A 14,801-nucleotide genomic window follows, 5' to 3' on the forward strand; every position below is an offset into this window, starting at 1 on the left:
ACCCCATCATATCTCAAACATGCGTTTTTGAGAGACCTTTGCTTTGTGCTCACACAGAAAAAAAAAAGCAAAAATTGATGAACACAATGAATTAAGCCAAAAACTGTAAAGTGCAGTGAAAGGTGTCAGAATTTAGGGGCCCTGAGCTTGAAACATGTTTCTGGCTATTTGATGTTGACACCATTTAGAAACGTGTTTCGATGTATGGAAACGTCTGTCCATAGCAGTGGCAGTACAGATAAAAGGAAACAATGTTTCAGCCCAGCTAGTGCATGTCACTACTGCAAGAGACGATTTTTATGTTGCATGGCGTCGTTCCCCCCATGAACCATGGACCTTGCCTCAACGATACAGATAGACGTACCGTAGGTGCAACTACAACGGAGGGGTATCTGTTGAGAGGCCAGACAAACGTATGGTTCCTGAAGAGGGGCAGAAGCCTTTTCAGTAGTTGCAGGGGCAACAGTCTGGAAGACTGACTGATCTGGCCTTGTAACACTAACCAAAACGGCCTTGCTGTGCCGGTACTGTGAACGGCTGAAAGCAAGGGGAAACTACAGCCGTAATTTTTCCCGAGGGCATGCAGCTTTACTGTATGGTTAAATGATGATGGCGTCCTCTTGGGTAAAATATTCCGGAGGTAAAATAGTCCCCCATTTGAATCTCCCGGCGGGGACTACTCAAGAGGACGTCGTTATCAGGAGAAAGAAAACTGGCGTTCTACGGATCGGAGCGTGGAATGTCAGATCCCTAGATCGGGCAGGTAGGTTCGAAAATTTAAAAAGGGAAATGAATAGGTTAAAGTTAGATATAGTGGGAATTAGTGAAGTTCGGTGGCAGGAGGAACAAGACTTTTGGACAGGTGAATATAGGGTTATAAATACAAAATCAAATAGGGGTAATGCAGGAGCAGGTTTAATAATGAATAAAAAAAAAATAGGAATGTGGGTAAGCTACTACAAACAGCATAGTGAATGTATTATTGTGGCCAAGACAGACACAAAGCCCATGCCTACTACAGTAGTACAAGTTTATATGCCAACTAGCTCTGCAGATGACGAAGAAATTGAAGAAATGTGTGATGAGATGAAAGAAATTATTCAGGTAGTGAAGGGAGACGAAAATTTAATAGTCATGGGGGACTGGAATTCGAGTGTAGGAAAAGGGAGAGAAGGAAATATAGTAGGTGAATATGGATTGGGGGTAAGAAATGAAAGAGGAAGCCGTCTGGTAGAATTTTGCATAGAGCATAACTTAATCATAGCTAACACTGGGTTCAAGAATCATAAAAGAAGGTTGTATACATGGAAGAATCCTGGAGACACTAAAAGGTATCAGATAGATTATATAATGGTAAGACAGAGATCTAGGAACCAGGTTTAAATTGTAAGACATTTCCAGGGGCAGATGTGGACTCTTACCACAATCTATTGGTTACGAACTGTAGATTAAAACTGAAGAAACTGCAAAAAGGTGGGAATTTAAGGAGATGGGACCTGGATAAACTGACTAAACCAGAGGTTGTACAGAATTTCAGGGAGAGCATAAGGGAACAATTGACAGGAATGGGGCAAAGAAATACAGTAGAAGAAGAATGGGTAGCTCTGAGGGATGAAGTAGTGAAGGCAGCACAGGATCAAGCAGGTAAAAAGACGAGGGCTAGTAGAAATCCTTGGGTAACAGAAGAAATATTGAATTTAATTGATGAAAGGATAAAATATAAAAATGCAGTAAATGAAGCAGGCAAAAAGGAATACAAACATCTAAAAAATGAGATCGACAGGAAGTGCAAAATGGCTAAGCAGGCATGGCTAGAGGACAAATGTAAGGATGTAGAGGCTTATCTCACTAGGGGTAAGATAGATACTGCCTACAGGAAAATTAAAGAGACCTTGGAGAAAAGAGAGCCACTTGTATGAATATCGAGAGCTCAGATGGAAACCCAGTTCTAAGCAAAGAAGGGAAAGCAGAAAGGTGGAAGGAGTATATAGAGGGTCTATACAAGGGCGATGTACTTGAGGACAATATTATGGAAATGGAAGAGGATGTGGATGAAGATGAAATGGGAGATACGATACTGCGTGAAGAGTTTGACAGAGCACTGAAAGACCTGAGTCGAAACAAGGCCCCAGGAGTAGACAATATTCCATTAGAACTATTGACGGCCTTGGGAGAGCCAGTCCTGACAAAACACTACCATCAGGTGAGCAAGATGTATGAGACAGGAAAAATACCGTCAGACTTCAAGAAGAATATAATCATTCCAATCCCAAAGAAAGCAGGTGTTGACAAATGTGAAAATTACCGAACTATCAGCTTAATAAGTCACAGCTGCAAAATACTAACACGAATTCTTTATAGACGAATGGAAAAACTTGTAGAAGCCGACCTCGGGGAAGATCAGCTTGGATTCCGTAGAAATGTTGGAACACGTGAGGCAATACTGACCCTACGACTTATCTTAGAAGAAAGATTAAGGAAAGGCAAACTTCCGTTTCTAGCATTTGTAGACTTAGAGAAAGCTTTTGACAATGTTGGCTGGAAAACTCTCTTTCAAATTTTAAAGGTGGCAGGGGTAAATTACAGGGAGCGAAAGGATATTTACAATTTGTACAGAAACCAGATGGCAGTTATAAGAGTCGAGGGGTATGAAAGGGAAGCAGTGGTTGGGAAGGGAGTGAGACAGGGTTGTAGCCTCTCCCCGATGTTGTTCAATCTGTATATTGAGCAAGCAGTAAAGGAAACAAAAGAAAAATTTGGAGTAGGTATTAAAATCCAGCGAGAAGAAATAAAAACTTTGAGGTTCGCCGATGACATTGTAATTCTGTCAGAGACGGCAAAGGACTTGGAAGAGCAGTTGAACGGAGTGGACAGTGTCTTGAAAGGAGGATATAAGATGAACATCAACAAAAGCAAAAGGAGGATAATGGAATGTAGTCGAATTAAGTCGGGTGATGCTGTGGGAATTAGATTAGGAAATGAGACACTTAAAGTAGTAAAGGAGTTTTGCTATTTGAGGAGCAAAATAACTGATCATGGTCGAAGTAGAGAGGATATCAAATGTAGACTGGCAATGGCAAGGAAAGCGTTTCTGAAGAAGAGAAATTTGTTAACATCGAATATAGATTTAAGTGTCAGGAAGTCGTTTCTGAAAGTATTTGTATGGAGTGTAGCCATGTATGGAAGTGAAACATGGACGATAAATAGTTTGGACAAGAAGAGAATAGAAGCTTTTGAAATGTGGTGCTACAGAAGAATGTTGAAGCTTAGGTGGGTAGATCACATAACTAATGAGGAGGTACTGAATAGGATTGGGGAGAAGAGAAGTTTGTGGCACAACTTGACTAGAAGAAGGGATCGGTTGGTAGGACATGTTTTGAGGCATCAAGGGATCACAAATTTAGCATTGGAGGGCAGCGTGGAGGGTAAAAATCGTAGAGGGAGACCAAGAGATGAATACACTAAGCAGATTCAGAAGGATGTAGGTTGCAGTAAGTACTGGGAGATGAAGAAGTTTGCACAGGATAGAGTAGCATGGAGAGCTGCATCAAACTAGTCTCAGGACTGAAGACCACAACAACAACAACAACAACAACAACATGGTGTTGTTTGTTGTATAGAGTTGTTAGGTCTGCCTTCTTTCTTCCTTCTTCTTCTCCCCCCCCCCCTCGCCCCCCCCCCCTCTCCCCCCAGCAATATTAAGTTTGGAATTCCAGTGAACAAGGTAGCTGACTATTGAGTTGTTATCACTGTACAAGGCTGACAGCTGCTTATGTAATATACAAAGGAAGCAGAACAAGAATAGCAATTAAACACAAGGGATGTGGGATAGCACCACTATAATTCTCCATATACGTAAATGATTTGGCATACAGGATAGGAAGCAATCTCTAGTTGTCTGCTGATGTTGCTGTCACGTGCGGTAAGGTGTCATCATTGAGTGACTGTAGAAGGATACAAGATGACTTAGATGAAATTTCTAGTTGTTATGTGAATGGTAGCTAGCTCTCAATATAGAAAAATGTTGACACAGTCACAGTGCAACGCAATATGGAATGAAACAAACATGTGAAGATTGTGGTAGGGAAGGCGAAATGGTCAACTTCGGTTTAGTGGGAAATTCTAGGGAAGTGTGTTAAGTGTGTTTCATCTGTAAAGGAGACTGCATATAGGACACTAGTGTGCCCCATTCTTGAGTACTGCTGAAGTGTTTAGGATTCATACCAGGTTGGATTAAACGAAGATATTGAAGCAATTCGGAGGCGGACTGCTAGATGTGTTACAACTGAAGAACAAAACACAAGTGTTACAGATGTGCTTCAGGAACTCAAATGGGAATCCCTTGAGGGGAGGCAACATCCTTTTTGAGGAACGCTATTAAGAAAATTTAGAGAACCAGCATCCGAAGCTGACTGTAGAACAAATCTACTAACCCCAATACATATTGCGTGTAAGAATCATGAAGGTAAAATATAAGAAATTAGGACTCTTAAGGAGGTATATTGACAGTAGTTTTCCCTCGCTCTATCTGCAAGTGGAACAGGAAAGGAAATGACCAGTAATTATACAAGGTACCTACCGCCATGCACCATACGGTGGACAGCACAGTATCTATGTAGACACAGATGTAGATACAGATACTCCGCAAGCCACCTTACAGTGTGTGGCACGGGGTACATTGTGAACCAGTGTCACTTACCCCTTCTCTGTTCTAGTCGCATTATGATTCAAGGAAAGAATAATTCCTGCCCTGTGGGCTCGAATCTCTCTAATTTTGTCTTGAAGGTATTTTCACAAGATATACATAGGAGGAAGCAATATATTGGTTGACTCTTCTTGGAACATACACTCTCAGAACTTTAACAGTAGACCATACTGCGATGCAGAAAGCCTCTCTAACAGCATCTGCCACTGGACATGACTGTCTCCATGATGCTTTTACACCTACTACATGAACCTGTAACGAACCATGCTGCTCTTCTTTGTATCTTCTCTATTTTCCCTATCAGACCTATCAGATATCGATCCTATAATGACGAGCAATATTCAAGTAATGGCCAAAAAAATATTTTGGGTGCTACTTCCTTTGTTGATGGACTACATTTCCTGAAGATTCTTCTTAGAATCTCAGTCTGGCATCTGCCTTACCCCCGGTAATTTTATATGGTTGTTCCAATTCAAATCACTCTGTACACATACTCCTAGAATTTTATGGAAGTAACTGCTTCTAGTGATTGTCCTGCAATCTTGTAATCATACAATGAAGAGTCTTTCTGTCCATGTATTCGCAACACGTTACATCTGTTGATGATGAGGATCAGTTGCCACTCCCTGCACCAAGTGTCAAATCTCTGCAGGGTTTTCTGCATTTAGCTACATTTTCTTGCGTTGTGACTTTTCCGTATACAATAGCATCATCTACGAAAAGCCTCATGGAACTTCCAACATTATCTACTGGTTCATTTATATACACTGTGGAAAGTATCAGTCCCATAACGTCCCCTGGGGAACACCAGAAATTACTTTTATACCTGCTCCACTATGGGCAACATGCTGTGATATGTTTGCTAGAAATTCCTCAATCCAGTTGCAAATTTAATCTGATATTCCATAAGCTCAGATTTTGTACCTAACAGTCAGTTTCAACTGACAAGCTGTTGTTGCAAGACAGGAGGTGGAAGAAAAGACGGAGAAGACGTCCACGAACAAAGACCACTGGACAGGACTTAACTGTTGACATTATACTATTAATAGCTATAGCAAGCACAATCACACTTAAAACAGTACCTCGAGTGACACTGTTTTCTCATCAAAGGCAGCCAGAGGAGATGTCACTGATTCCTTATTTAAAATATCATGGCGAAAGGAAGGGGTGAAAACAGATGGGAAGACATACTCAGAAGCCCCATTTGTGGGGCTTTGGAATTATCACAGCATACTACAATGGACATGATCGTGACCAAGTGATGCATCACGAGGCACAGATAATGTAGAATCCAGTTCTCACATGAAAAAGGGGCAGTTGTAGGCTTTATCATTGGCGGAACTAAAGTCCCAACTGCTCCTCTCAGCAGCCACTGTGTAGTGTATGGAAACAGGATACTGACTTGCAATGGTGGTAACCCTGGCAAAGCATTCCACCACTGCAGATTGTTATAGGAACTTCTGATCCTCATTCCAGCAGCCATCAGACATCTCCTGCTTCTCCTAGAAATCCTCCCGATGGTCTCCCATATGACTGCACTTTTGGTGTTGCTCAGTAACTGTTGCCACAACTTTTTCATCCTCTCTCTCATAATTAGACAACATTTCACTCTTCCAACCCAAAAGGCTGCGAGGTTCCCTGCAGTTGGCCAGCACTTGAACCAACACAAGCCTGCCTGGCCTGATCACAGAGTAGCATTTGTCGCTCCACCAAGGGGCAGGCTGCCTTTTTAGCTAACCTGGAGGCTGTGGAATGGATGCTTCAGCAACATGGTGGATCAATTTGGTAACATGATCGGCCCACCTGGATGCTGTTGTGGAAGCTGCCACCAGTCTAGAGGATACATGAACTGTTTTATTGTTAATTCAAATATTTTTTCTTCACTTTTCATTCACTGGCAGTACTTCAGTACTACCTCTCATGGCCTATGTGCCAGATCCAACTGTTACCTCAGCAAAAAGACAATTTATTCTATTTAAGAATGCTGTGTATATTCAAATCTCCACAGAGGAGGAAGGGGTGGGAGCACTGAGTAATGACTTCACTGAGAACTACTTCGTCTAAACACATTGTGAACCTACGATGAACATGGACCAATATTGTGACTGTTTTAGGATGTTGGTGAAGGGAGAGGCGTGGGTTTGTACAGACGGCTTATAAAAACCTTCTTGTGGAGGAAGCAACCTGTAACGCAGGGGCATCAACTGTTTAAAAATGTGTCTCCTGGGGACACATACGCATTGCTCTTCCTTCAGCTAAGTCTTAGATCCTTCACAAAAGTTCTGGAACTATTGATGTTCACTGTAAGATAGGAACTGTATTAGTGGTGAGGTTTTTTTTTCTGTTTTTCCTACATTGTTTTGAATTTTTAGCACAGAGGGGTTTACTTGAGGAACTTGCTGGTTCCCTCATGAAGACATCGACACCTGTACCGTGGATAGTGTGGTCATTGTCTGATCCATCAGACAGGACCAATGTCACACGATTTGACCAATGTCACATGAGCTGATGGTTTTGGACTGATTTTCATCCCCAACTCGGGACTTTGGAGATGGCTGTAATACTGGTTTTACAGGTTACAATGACAGGACAACAGTCATTGCACTGATCCACTAATTAAAGCACCTGGCACTTCTCAGGCTTCTTATATGAGGCAAGATCAAATAGAGACAAGTTTGGTAACTAAATTTTGATTACTGAAAATTAATTAAAATTTAATCTTCTTCCATAAACCAATAGATTTTTAATGCCTTTCAAAAAAATATGCATCTCTATTACATCTACAGCTATACTCCGCAAGCCACCACACTGTGTTTAGCAGAGAGTCCTTCTGGCAGTACTATTTTTTCACCCCTTTTCTGTTTCGTCCATGGTACATGATAAGCATGATTTTCTGGTAAAGCTCCAAATGCGCTCTAATTTCTCTGCTTTCTTGCCGTGATCATGTCAGAAGAGGTAAGTGGAAAGAAGTAATATCTTTCCTGACTGTTCTTGGAACATAAGCTCTTGAAATTACCAGAGTAAACCTATTTGTGATGCACACCACTTCTGTAGTAGCATCTGCAACTTGGTTTTGTTAAGCATCTCCTCCACAGTGCTCTTGTACCTAGTGAATGATCCAATGACAAGACATGCAATTTTTCGTTGGATCTTCTATATCTCTTCTGTTAACCCTACTTGGTAGGCTAATGAACGCCTTTTCGAGAAAAAAATAAAAAAAATAAAAAATAAAAAAAAAATCTCTACTACATCTACAGCCATACTCTGCAAGCCACCATACAGTGTTCAGCAGAGAGTCCTTCTGGCAGTACAATCAATTTTGACAATCAGTTGAACATGAATGAATTACACTTCCTTCAGATTCTCCCATTGAATCTCAGCACAGTATTTGTTTTTCCTACTATCTGAATTATATTGTCATTCCACTTCAGTTTGCTCCATGTGGTTAGTCCTCTGTGTTTAATATAGTTACTGTCTCCAGCCATTTGTTGCCACTAGCATAATCCAACAATAGTGAATATCTTAGTTTATTTATGTGCAATACATTAAATTTATTCATAGTCAGCATCAACTGTCAGTCCCTGTAACAAATGTCAATCTTCGACTGCTATTCCTGCCTTTCAGGACAGTCTTCTAGAATTGTAACCTTCCTACAGATAAAAGCAATGTCTGCAAATAGCCCTGCAGGGCCTCCAATATTATCTACTAAATCGTTAACATAAATTGTAAATAGTAACAGCCCTATGACATTCCCTTCACATCTGTCAATTTTATTCCATTAAGAACAGTGTGTTTAATTCTGCCTGCATGGAAGTCTTGAATCCAATCACAAATGTGATCAGATACTCGGTAAGTTTGTATTTCGTTTGTCAAAAAATGGTGCAGAACTGTACTGAATGCCTTCCAGAAGTCAGGGAGCACAGCTCCAATCTGGGCACCTTTGTCTATGGCACTCTAAAATCTTGTGAAAAGAACACAGTGGGTTGAATTTTGAAAGAGCTCTGTTAGCAAACTCCATGCTGAATTAAGTATGTCATAACATATGAGCACAAATCTTGTTCCAGAATTCTACAGCAGACGGTTCCAGAAGTCTACAGCAGACGACATCACTGATACAGGCCCATTATTATGTGCTTGCGTACAGTGATCCTTCTAGAAAACGGAAATGACCAGCTCTTCTTTTCCAATCATTAGGTATCCTGCAGTGGTCCGGACCAACAATGAACTACTGTTAGAGGAGGAGCAAGATATTTCACTTGAACTCTGTTGAACCTCACTGGTGTATTATCTGGTCCAGTTGCTCTCTGGTGTTAAGCAGTTTTAGTTGATTTTCTGTCCCAGTACCTGGAATTTTGGTATTCATGTGATGACTGAAGTGCAGAATTGTATAACAACCTTCCACAGTAAAACAATTTTGGAAAGCCAAATTCAGTATTTCGGTCTTATCTCTGCCATCTTCTGTTTTGGTTCCAATATGATCACTGAGTGACTGAATGTGTGAATTCAATTTGCTTACTGATTTAATGTAAGGAAAAAAAAACTTATTGGGAATTTGAGTCAAATTCTTTTGCAAAATTTCACTTTCTAATTCATCAAATTCTTATTGCATTGCTCTCGTTCTGCTCTTTTGGCTTCATCAGCTTCTGTTTGCTTGTTAGGTTTTGACTTCACTTAAATTGTAGAGGCTTTCTATGTTATCACGGCAATACTGAACCACAGTTGGTCTTTTCCATACCCCACAACCTTGACCAGCACATGCTAATCTAAGGCCTACTGAGGAATGCTTTTGAGTTTTACTATTTGGCTCCACGTCTTCATTCTTAGAGCTGAGTATTTCATGATGACTACTTACATATTCTGCAGTTTATCTCTGGTTAATCTTGCTAATAAAAGTATATCCTTACTTTTTTAACATTCCTTGTAGAATCCGTAGTCAGTGGTCCTATTACAGCCTTATGACCAGTGGTTCCCTCCTCGATATTAACTGATTAGAAAAGTTAGGGTCTGTTACTTATAGGTGGTCGCAGACATTGCCCTCACGTCTCTTTCTATCTATCTTTATGAAGTCATTTGTAGACTAGACTTTCAGAATGATCTCACATGAATCCCTTCCTCTTGGAACAATTTAATTATGTGGCTCTCCCATTCTATAGTTGGCAATGTGAGGTCTCCTCCTATTACAACAGCAGGGTCAGGAAACTTACTTGTGATACTGTCCAAATTGGCTCTAAAGTGCTTTGCCATCATAACTCCTCTCCCAGATCCTCTATACGAGGTTTGTCCGGAAAATACGTATAAAAGTTGAATAATGTCTTTATGTTACAAGTTGCAGTCACCGCCAGGTGGGACTACTGCTGTAATCAATCCCATCAACGCTCAGTTCGAGTCAGAGCACTCTGCGTGAAGGTGGGAGTGTGCGGCAGCTTGCTGACAGTTACTCTTTTTCACCTGCCGTCGGCATGGAGCTCTCTCTGATTGAGGAACAGCGCATCAACATCAAGTTTCTTGCATAGCTAGGCAAGAATGGCCGTGAGATTTTTGAGTGTTTGAAACAGGTTTACGGAGACAATTCTCTGAAGGAACCAACCGTGAACAAGTGGTTAAAAAGGTTTCGGGATGGCCAAGAAGAAGTGAATGATGGCCCTCGCCCAAGACGCCCGTCGACATCGAGCTCCGATGCAAATGTTGAACGAATTCAGGCTTGTGTTCTTAAAGACCGTAGATTGACAGTCAGAATGATTGCTGACGAGCTGTCAATCCCCAAAACAATCGTTCACAAAATCCTGACACAAAAACTTGAAATGAAGAAATTGTGTATGAAAATCGTACCGAAGCTCTTGATGCCAGAACAGAAAGCAAATAGCGTTGAGTGCTGTGAGGACTGGTTGGAAGCAGAGGAATGAGGGGACTTTCTCAACCGAGTCATCACTGGAGACGAGTCCTGGTTTTACGAATTCGATGTGGAGCTCAAATCTCAAAGCAAGGAATGGAAACTAGCAGGAGAACCGAGAACAAAAAAGTCGCGAAAATCAAGGTCCAATGTGAAGACAATGTTGATTGTTTTCTTTGATTCTAGGGGCATTGTTCACAAGGAATTTGTCCCTCCCGGCCAGAGAGCGAACGGAAATTTTTACGTTGAAGTTCTGACATGGCTCAGAGCTCATGTGGCCCGAGTTCGATCAGAGTTGGCAAAAGGGGGCAGGTGGATCCTTCATCACGACAATGCACCCGCTCACACGTCGCTCGTTGTGTGAGAGTTTTTGACCCGAAGCTCAATCACCGTGACAGACCGCCCACCTTATTCACCCGATTTAGCCCCGTTTGACTTCTTCATGTTCCCGAAATCCAAAATGGTGCTTCGGGGGCGGCACTTGGGAGATGTGGAAGCCATCAATGCGGAAACGACACGGCAACTGAAGAACATCACAACTGAAGACTTTGAGCAATGTTATCTACAGTGGAAACGGCGTTGGCAGAAGTGTATCGCATCTCAGGGCGAGTACTTTGAAAGAGACCATATTGTAATACCTGAATAATTGTAAAATAAAGTTAATATTCAACTTTTATACATATTTTCCGGACAAACCTCATAAAAGCACCCAATTACCATTTTGAACCACTTTTGATGCTTCAATTTCATTCAAATTATTTCACGTTCAGAAACTGTAATAGCCCCAGTACACACAACAGAATTATTTACAGTAATAAATATGGCACTCCAACTGGCATCTAGTTTATCCTTGAGCTATCTTGCAAGAGCTGTAGTAATTCTGCATTGTCAAAAATCTTCAATGAGTGGCCCCAGCATGACAAGTCTACGTTATAGGCTGGATGATCGAGATCAGTCCAATGAATATCTTCCAATGTTTGTTGGATTATTGTTGTGGTGTAAGGTCTGGCGCAACTGTAGATGAGTAACAGACTTCTGACATGGATGCTGTGCCTTTTTGGGCAGTAGGCAGCTCAAGCTCGGCAAAGGAGATTATGACAGCAGGCATCATTAACGGTTGTGTTCCAGCAGGAAACATGTTTGCCATTGCCTTTGCAGTCACAGAACACTGTGGCCAAGATCTTAGTAGCAAACAACCTACAACTTTTGTTAGTGCATAAGAATTGACCACTTTTGATGTCTTCTCTCCTGCTTTTGTGCCCCCTACCGATCTCTCTCTGGCCTACCCTTCTTGTTAAAGCCTATGATGTCATGTTTGTTCACATTTATATTTCACATAAATATCAAGAGGTTTTGAGATGCAGCTCTGCATCAGTTTTAAAATTATACAGGAAGTAATCTGGTGTTGCTTTGTTTAAGGAACTTTCTGAAACACTGACAAAGGTGGTTTACTCAAAAATGAGACAGAGTGGAAAGGGAGGAGGAGGAAATTACACTTTCACTTTTGAGTGACACTAATTCGTGGTGACTTTCAAAACTGTGACTTGTGCAGAAATTCAGTAGTGTTTCCTAAAGGAGTGTGTTTAAAGTTATGTCATTGCACTGTTTCAAATTATTTTTTTTATGTGTGATTATCATTCATGTGTTTTATGATGGGATAGTGCAAGTTTTGCTTTTGGTGTGATACTGCCATCTGTTTTCTCTCTGTGATCACAAGGGTTCGGCATGTGACACTACATCATGACATCATCTACTGCAGACAACTGACTCGTGGGAGCAGTACTACACCACTTAACATAATATCAGCATTTCGCATACCTTCCACAGAGCAGCATTCCCAGCCTACATTGTGTGGTTCAGCTGCATGCTTGCCTCACCATTGCAGACAGCATGGGAGCGGTCTGGTTGTCAACAAGGCCATATGGAGTGGAGTGACAACACAAGTCTTCACTTATTGTGATAAATTTACAGTGCCAGTCAGGTTATTTACAAAGAAGGGTACCCGTGAGTGCAATGAGTGATTAAGATAAAATAGTGCAACATAAAGCGTGTTTATATCTGGACATTCCAAACTCAGTGGTACTTATGTAGTTAGATACATACACCATGTGCCACAAACCTAGCTCTGCTCCCTTCTACTTTTCTTTTTCATTTTAGAATTGCCTAACTGTCTGCATTTATGTATTTAACTTGGGAATATATATGTCCTATGTATATATTCCCTTCAATATACATTCCATTAAGGATAATGAAGCTTGCTTAATGAAAGATGAACAAGGTACAGTAGGATGAACTGAATATTTTCATTTACAAAAAAATTTAATTGCAATTAGTGAATGGCTGAAAAGTGAATATACATTTAATTATTTTGTTAATTTCCTTTCTTAAAAGTCAAACTATGCATATGTTTTAATGAAGAAATAGTTATTGATTTTGAACTAAAATTTGCATGTTAATTAATAGTGATACTTACATTAATTATCACGGCTCTTTATCATGGGCACGTGCTGCCTTCCCCCCATCCCCATCCCAAACACTTTCTTGAATATCGTCTGAGAGATTGTTTCCTTAATGTCATAAAAACTTTAAAGTAAAGTTGTGTTTCCATGAGATGACAGCTATTAAGTGTAAATATTCTTGTGCCTTTTACTCTACCATTACACAGTATTTAAGCGTTCTTTCTTTCCTATCTACTGGGGTCCTTTTTACTGATTAATTTTACAATAAAATTTCATGTCACCATAAATCTCCATGCATAATTTATTTTTTTAGCTCCAGGAACGTGTGAGGACCCTATATCCTCCCACATTGATATATTGGTTAATCTTCACAGCATTTGGTCATAAACACATCAATATGTTTCATTGCCAATTACATATTATGTCGCTGGTTCAGCTGAGATCAGCATTTGACCATTGACAATATTCTGAAGTAGTGATTGTCATCGCTTGGCACAAGTACACAGCATGACAGTCTGAAGTTGTGTTGCATAAAATTTGTAGATGTGCATCGGCAGCACCTGGTTGCCGCACTTACATGTTTTTGGATACAATCATTCCTATCGCATTCCGATGATCGTAAGGTCTCAGTTTGAAACAAGCAAGGTGGCATGTGGATTATAGCTGGAATTGAGAGTAATTAAAACGTTAAATTCTTCATTTGTGTGGCTATAGTGTCCTTAGTTGCTTCATAATTCTTGAGGGTATTTTTGGTATGTTGTTGCAAAAACAAAAATATTTGATTTTTTCACCAGACGCGTTTCACTGTATTGTGGTAAAGCATCGCAACAAATCACTAAAACAAAAAAGTGGCATACAGTAACCCACCACAACAAATTCACTCATACAATAGGAAATATATTCAAAAAACAAGGCATAAACATTGCTTACAAAATGAACAATTCCATACAAAAGCACATCCCAAAACTAAAATTAAAACCAGACACATACCAACAAAGTGGCATCTATCAGCTCAGCTGCAGAGATTGTGAGAAGATGTACACTGGAATGTCTGGCAGGACATTTGCCACAAGATATAAAGAACACATCAGAGCATTCAAATATGGTACAAATCATTCAACATTTGCTGATCATCTAAAAGAAGAAAACACCATAGACCAAGCAATATTGAAAACGATATGAATATCATAACAATCAGTAAAGACAGACACCTCTTCCCTTTCCAAGCAAATTCCCACACACAAAAAGCATTAATACAAAATAAACAGCTGCTCAATGACCAGATAAATATTGGAAACCAGACTCTATACAGAATAACTGGTGAAATTACACACAAAAGAAAAGAGCCTTTTCCCATCCTTCACCCCCACCCCACCCCAGTCACAGTTTCATTTCACTTCTCGCTCCTCACACTACATCACACTGCTACATACTTATGTCCACTCATCATAGTTTCCCCTTCCCCCTAAAAAAAAAAAAAAAAAAAAAAAAAAAAAAAAAAAAAATTTCTACAGCGCTACTGCTTCTCTACTCTTGCACAGCACATATAAATACACAGAAACATAATTAAATAGAATTACACACATACAACAATCTAATTTTAAAAAATGTTGTAGGTCAAAGACGAAGTAGCAGAAAGCTTATGTTGGCAACACTACATCACACATACAACACCACATACTTGAAGTACAAAAAGAAACAGAATACAGTGGTGCGCATAAAAGAGTGGTGTGAGAAGTGCATTGTG

General features: G+C 40.3%; 1 protein-coding gene across 1 annotated transcript in view; it reads right to left on the reverse strand.

The window, feature by feature from the left end:
• The window catches only part of LOC124596634, a 265,721-nt gene that overhangs the window by 126,067 nt on the left and 124,853 nt on the right, over positions 1–14,801 (reverse strand). The window lies entirely within an intron of this gene.

The sequence above is a fragment of the Schistocerca americana genome, chromosome 1 (genome assembly GCF_021461395.2).
Source record: "Schistocerca americana isolate TAMUIC-IGC-003095 chromosome 1, iqSchAmer2.1, whole genome shotgun sequence".
Taxonomy (NCBI): domain Eukaryota; kingdom Metazoa; phylum Arthropoda; class Insecta; order Orthoptera; family Acrididae; genus Schistocerca; species Schistocerca americana.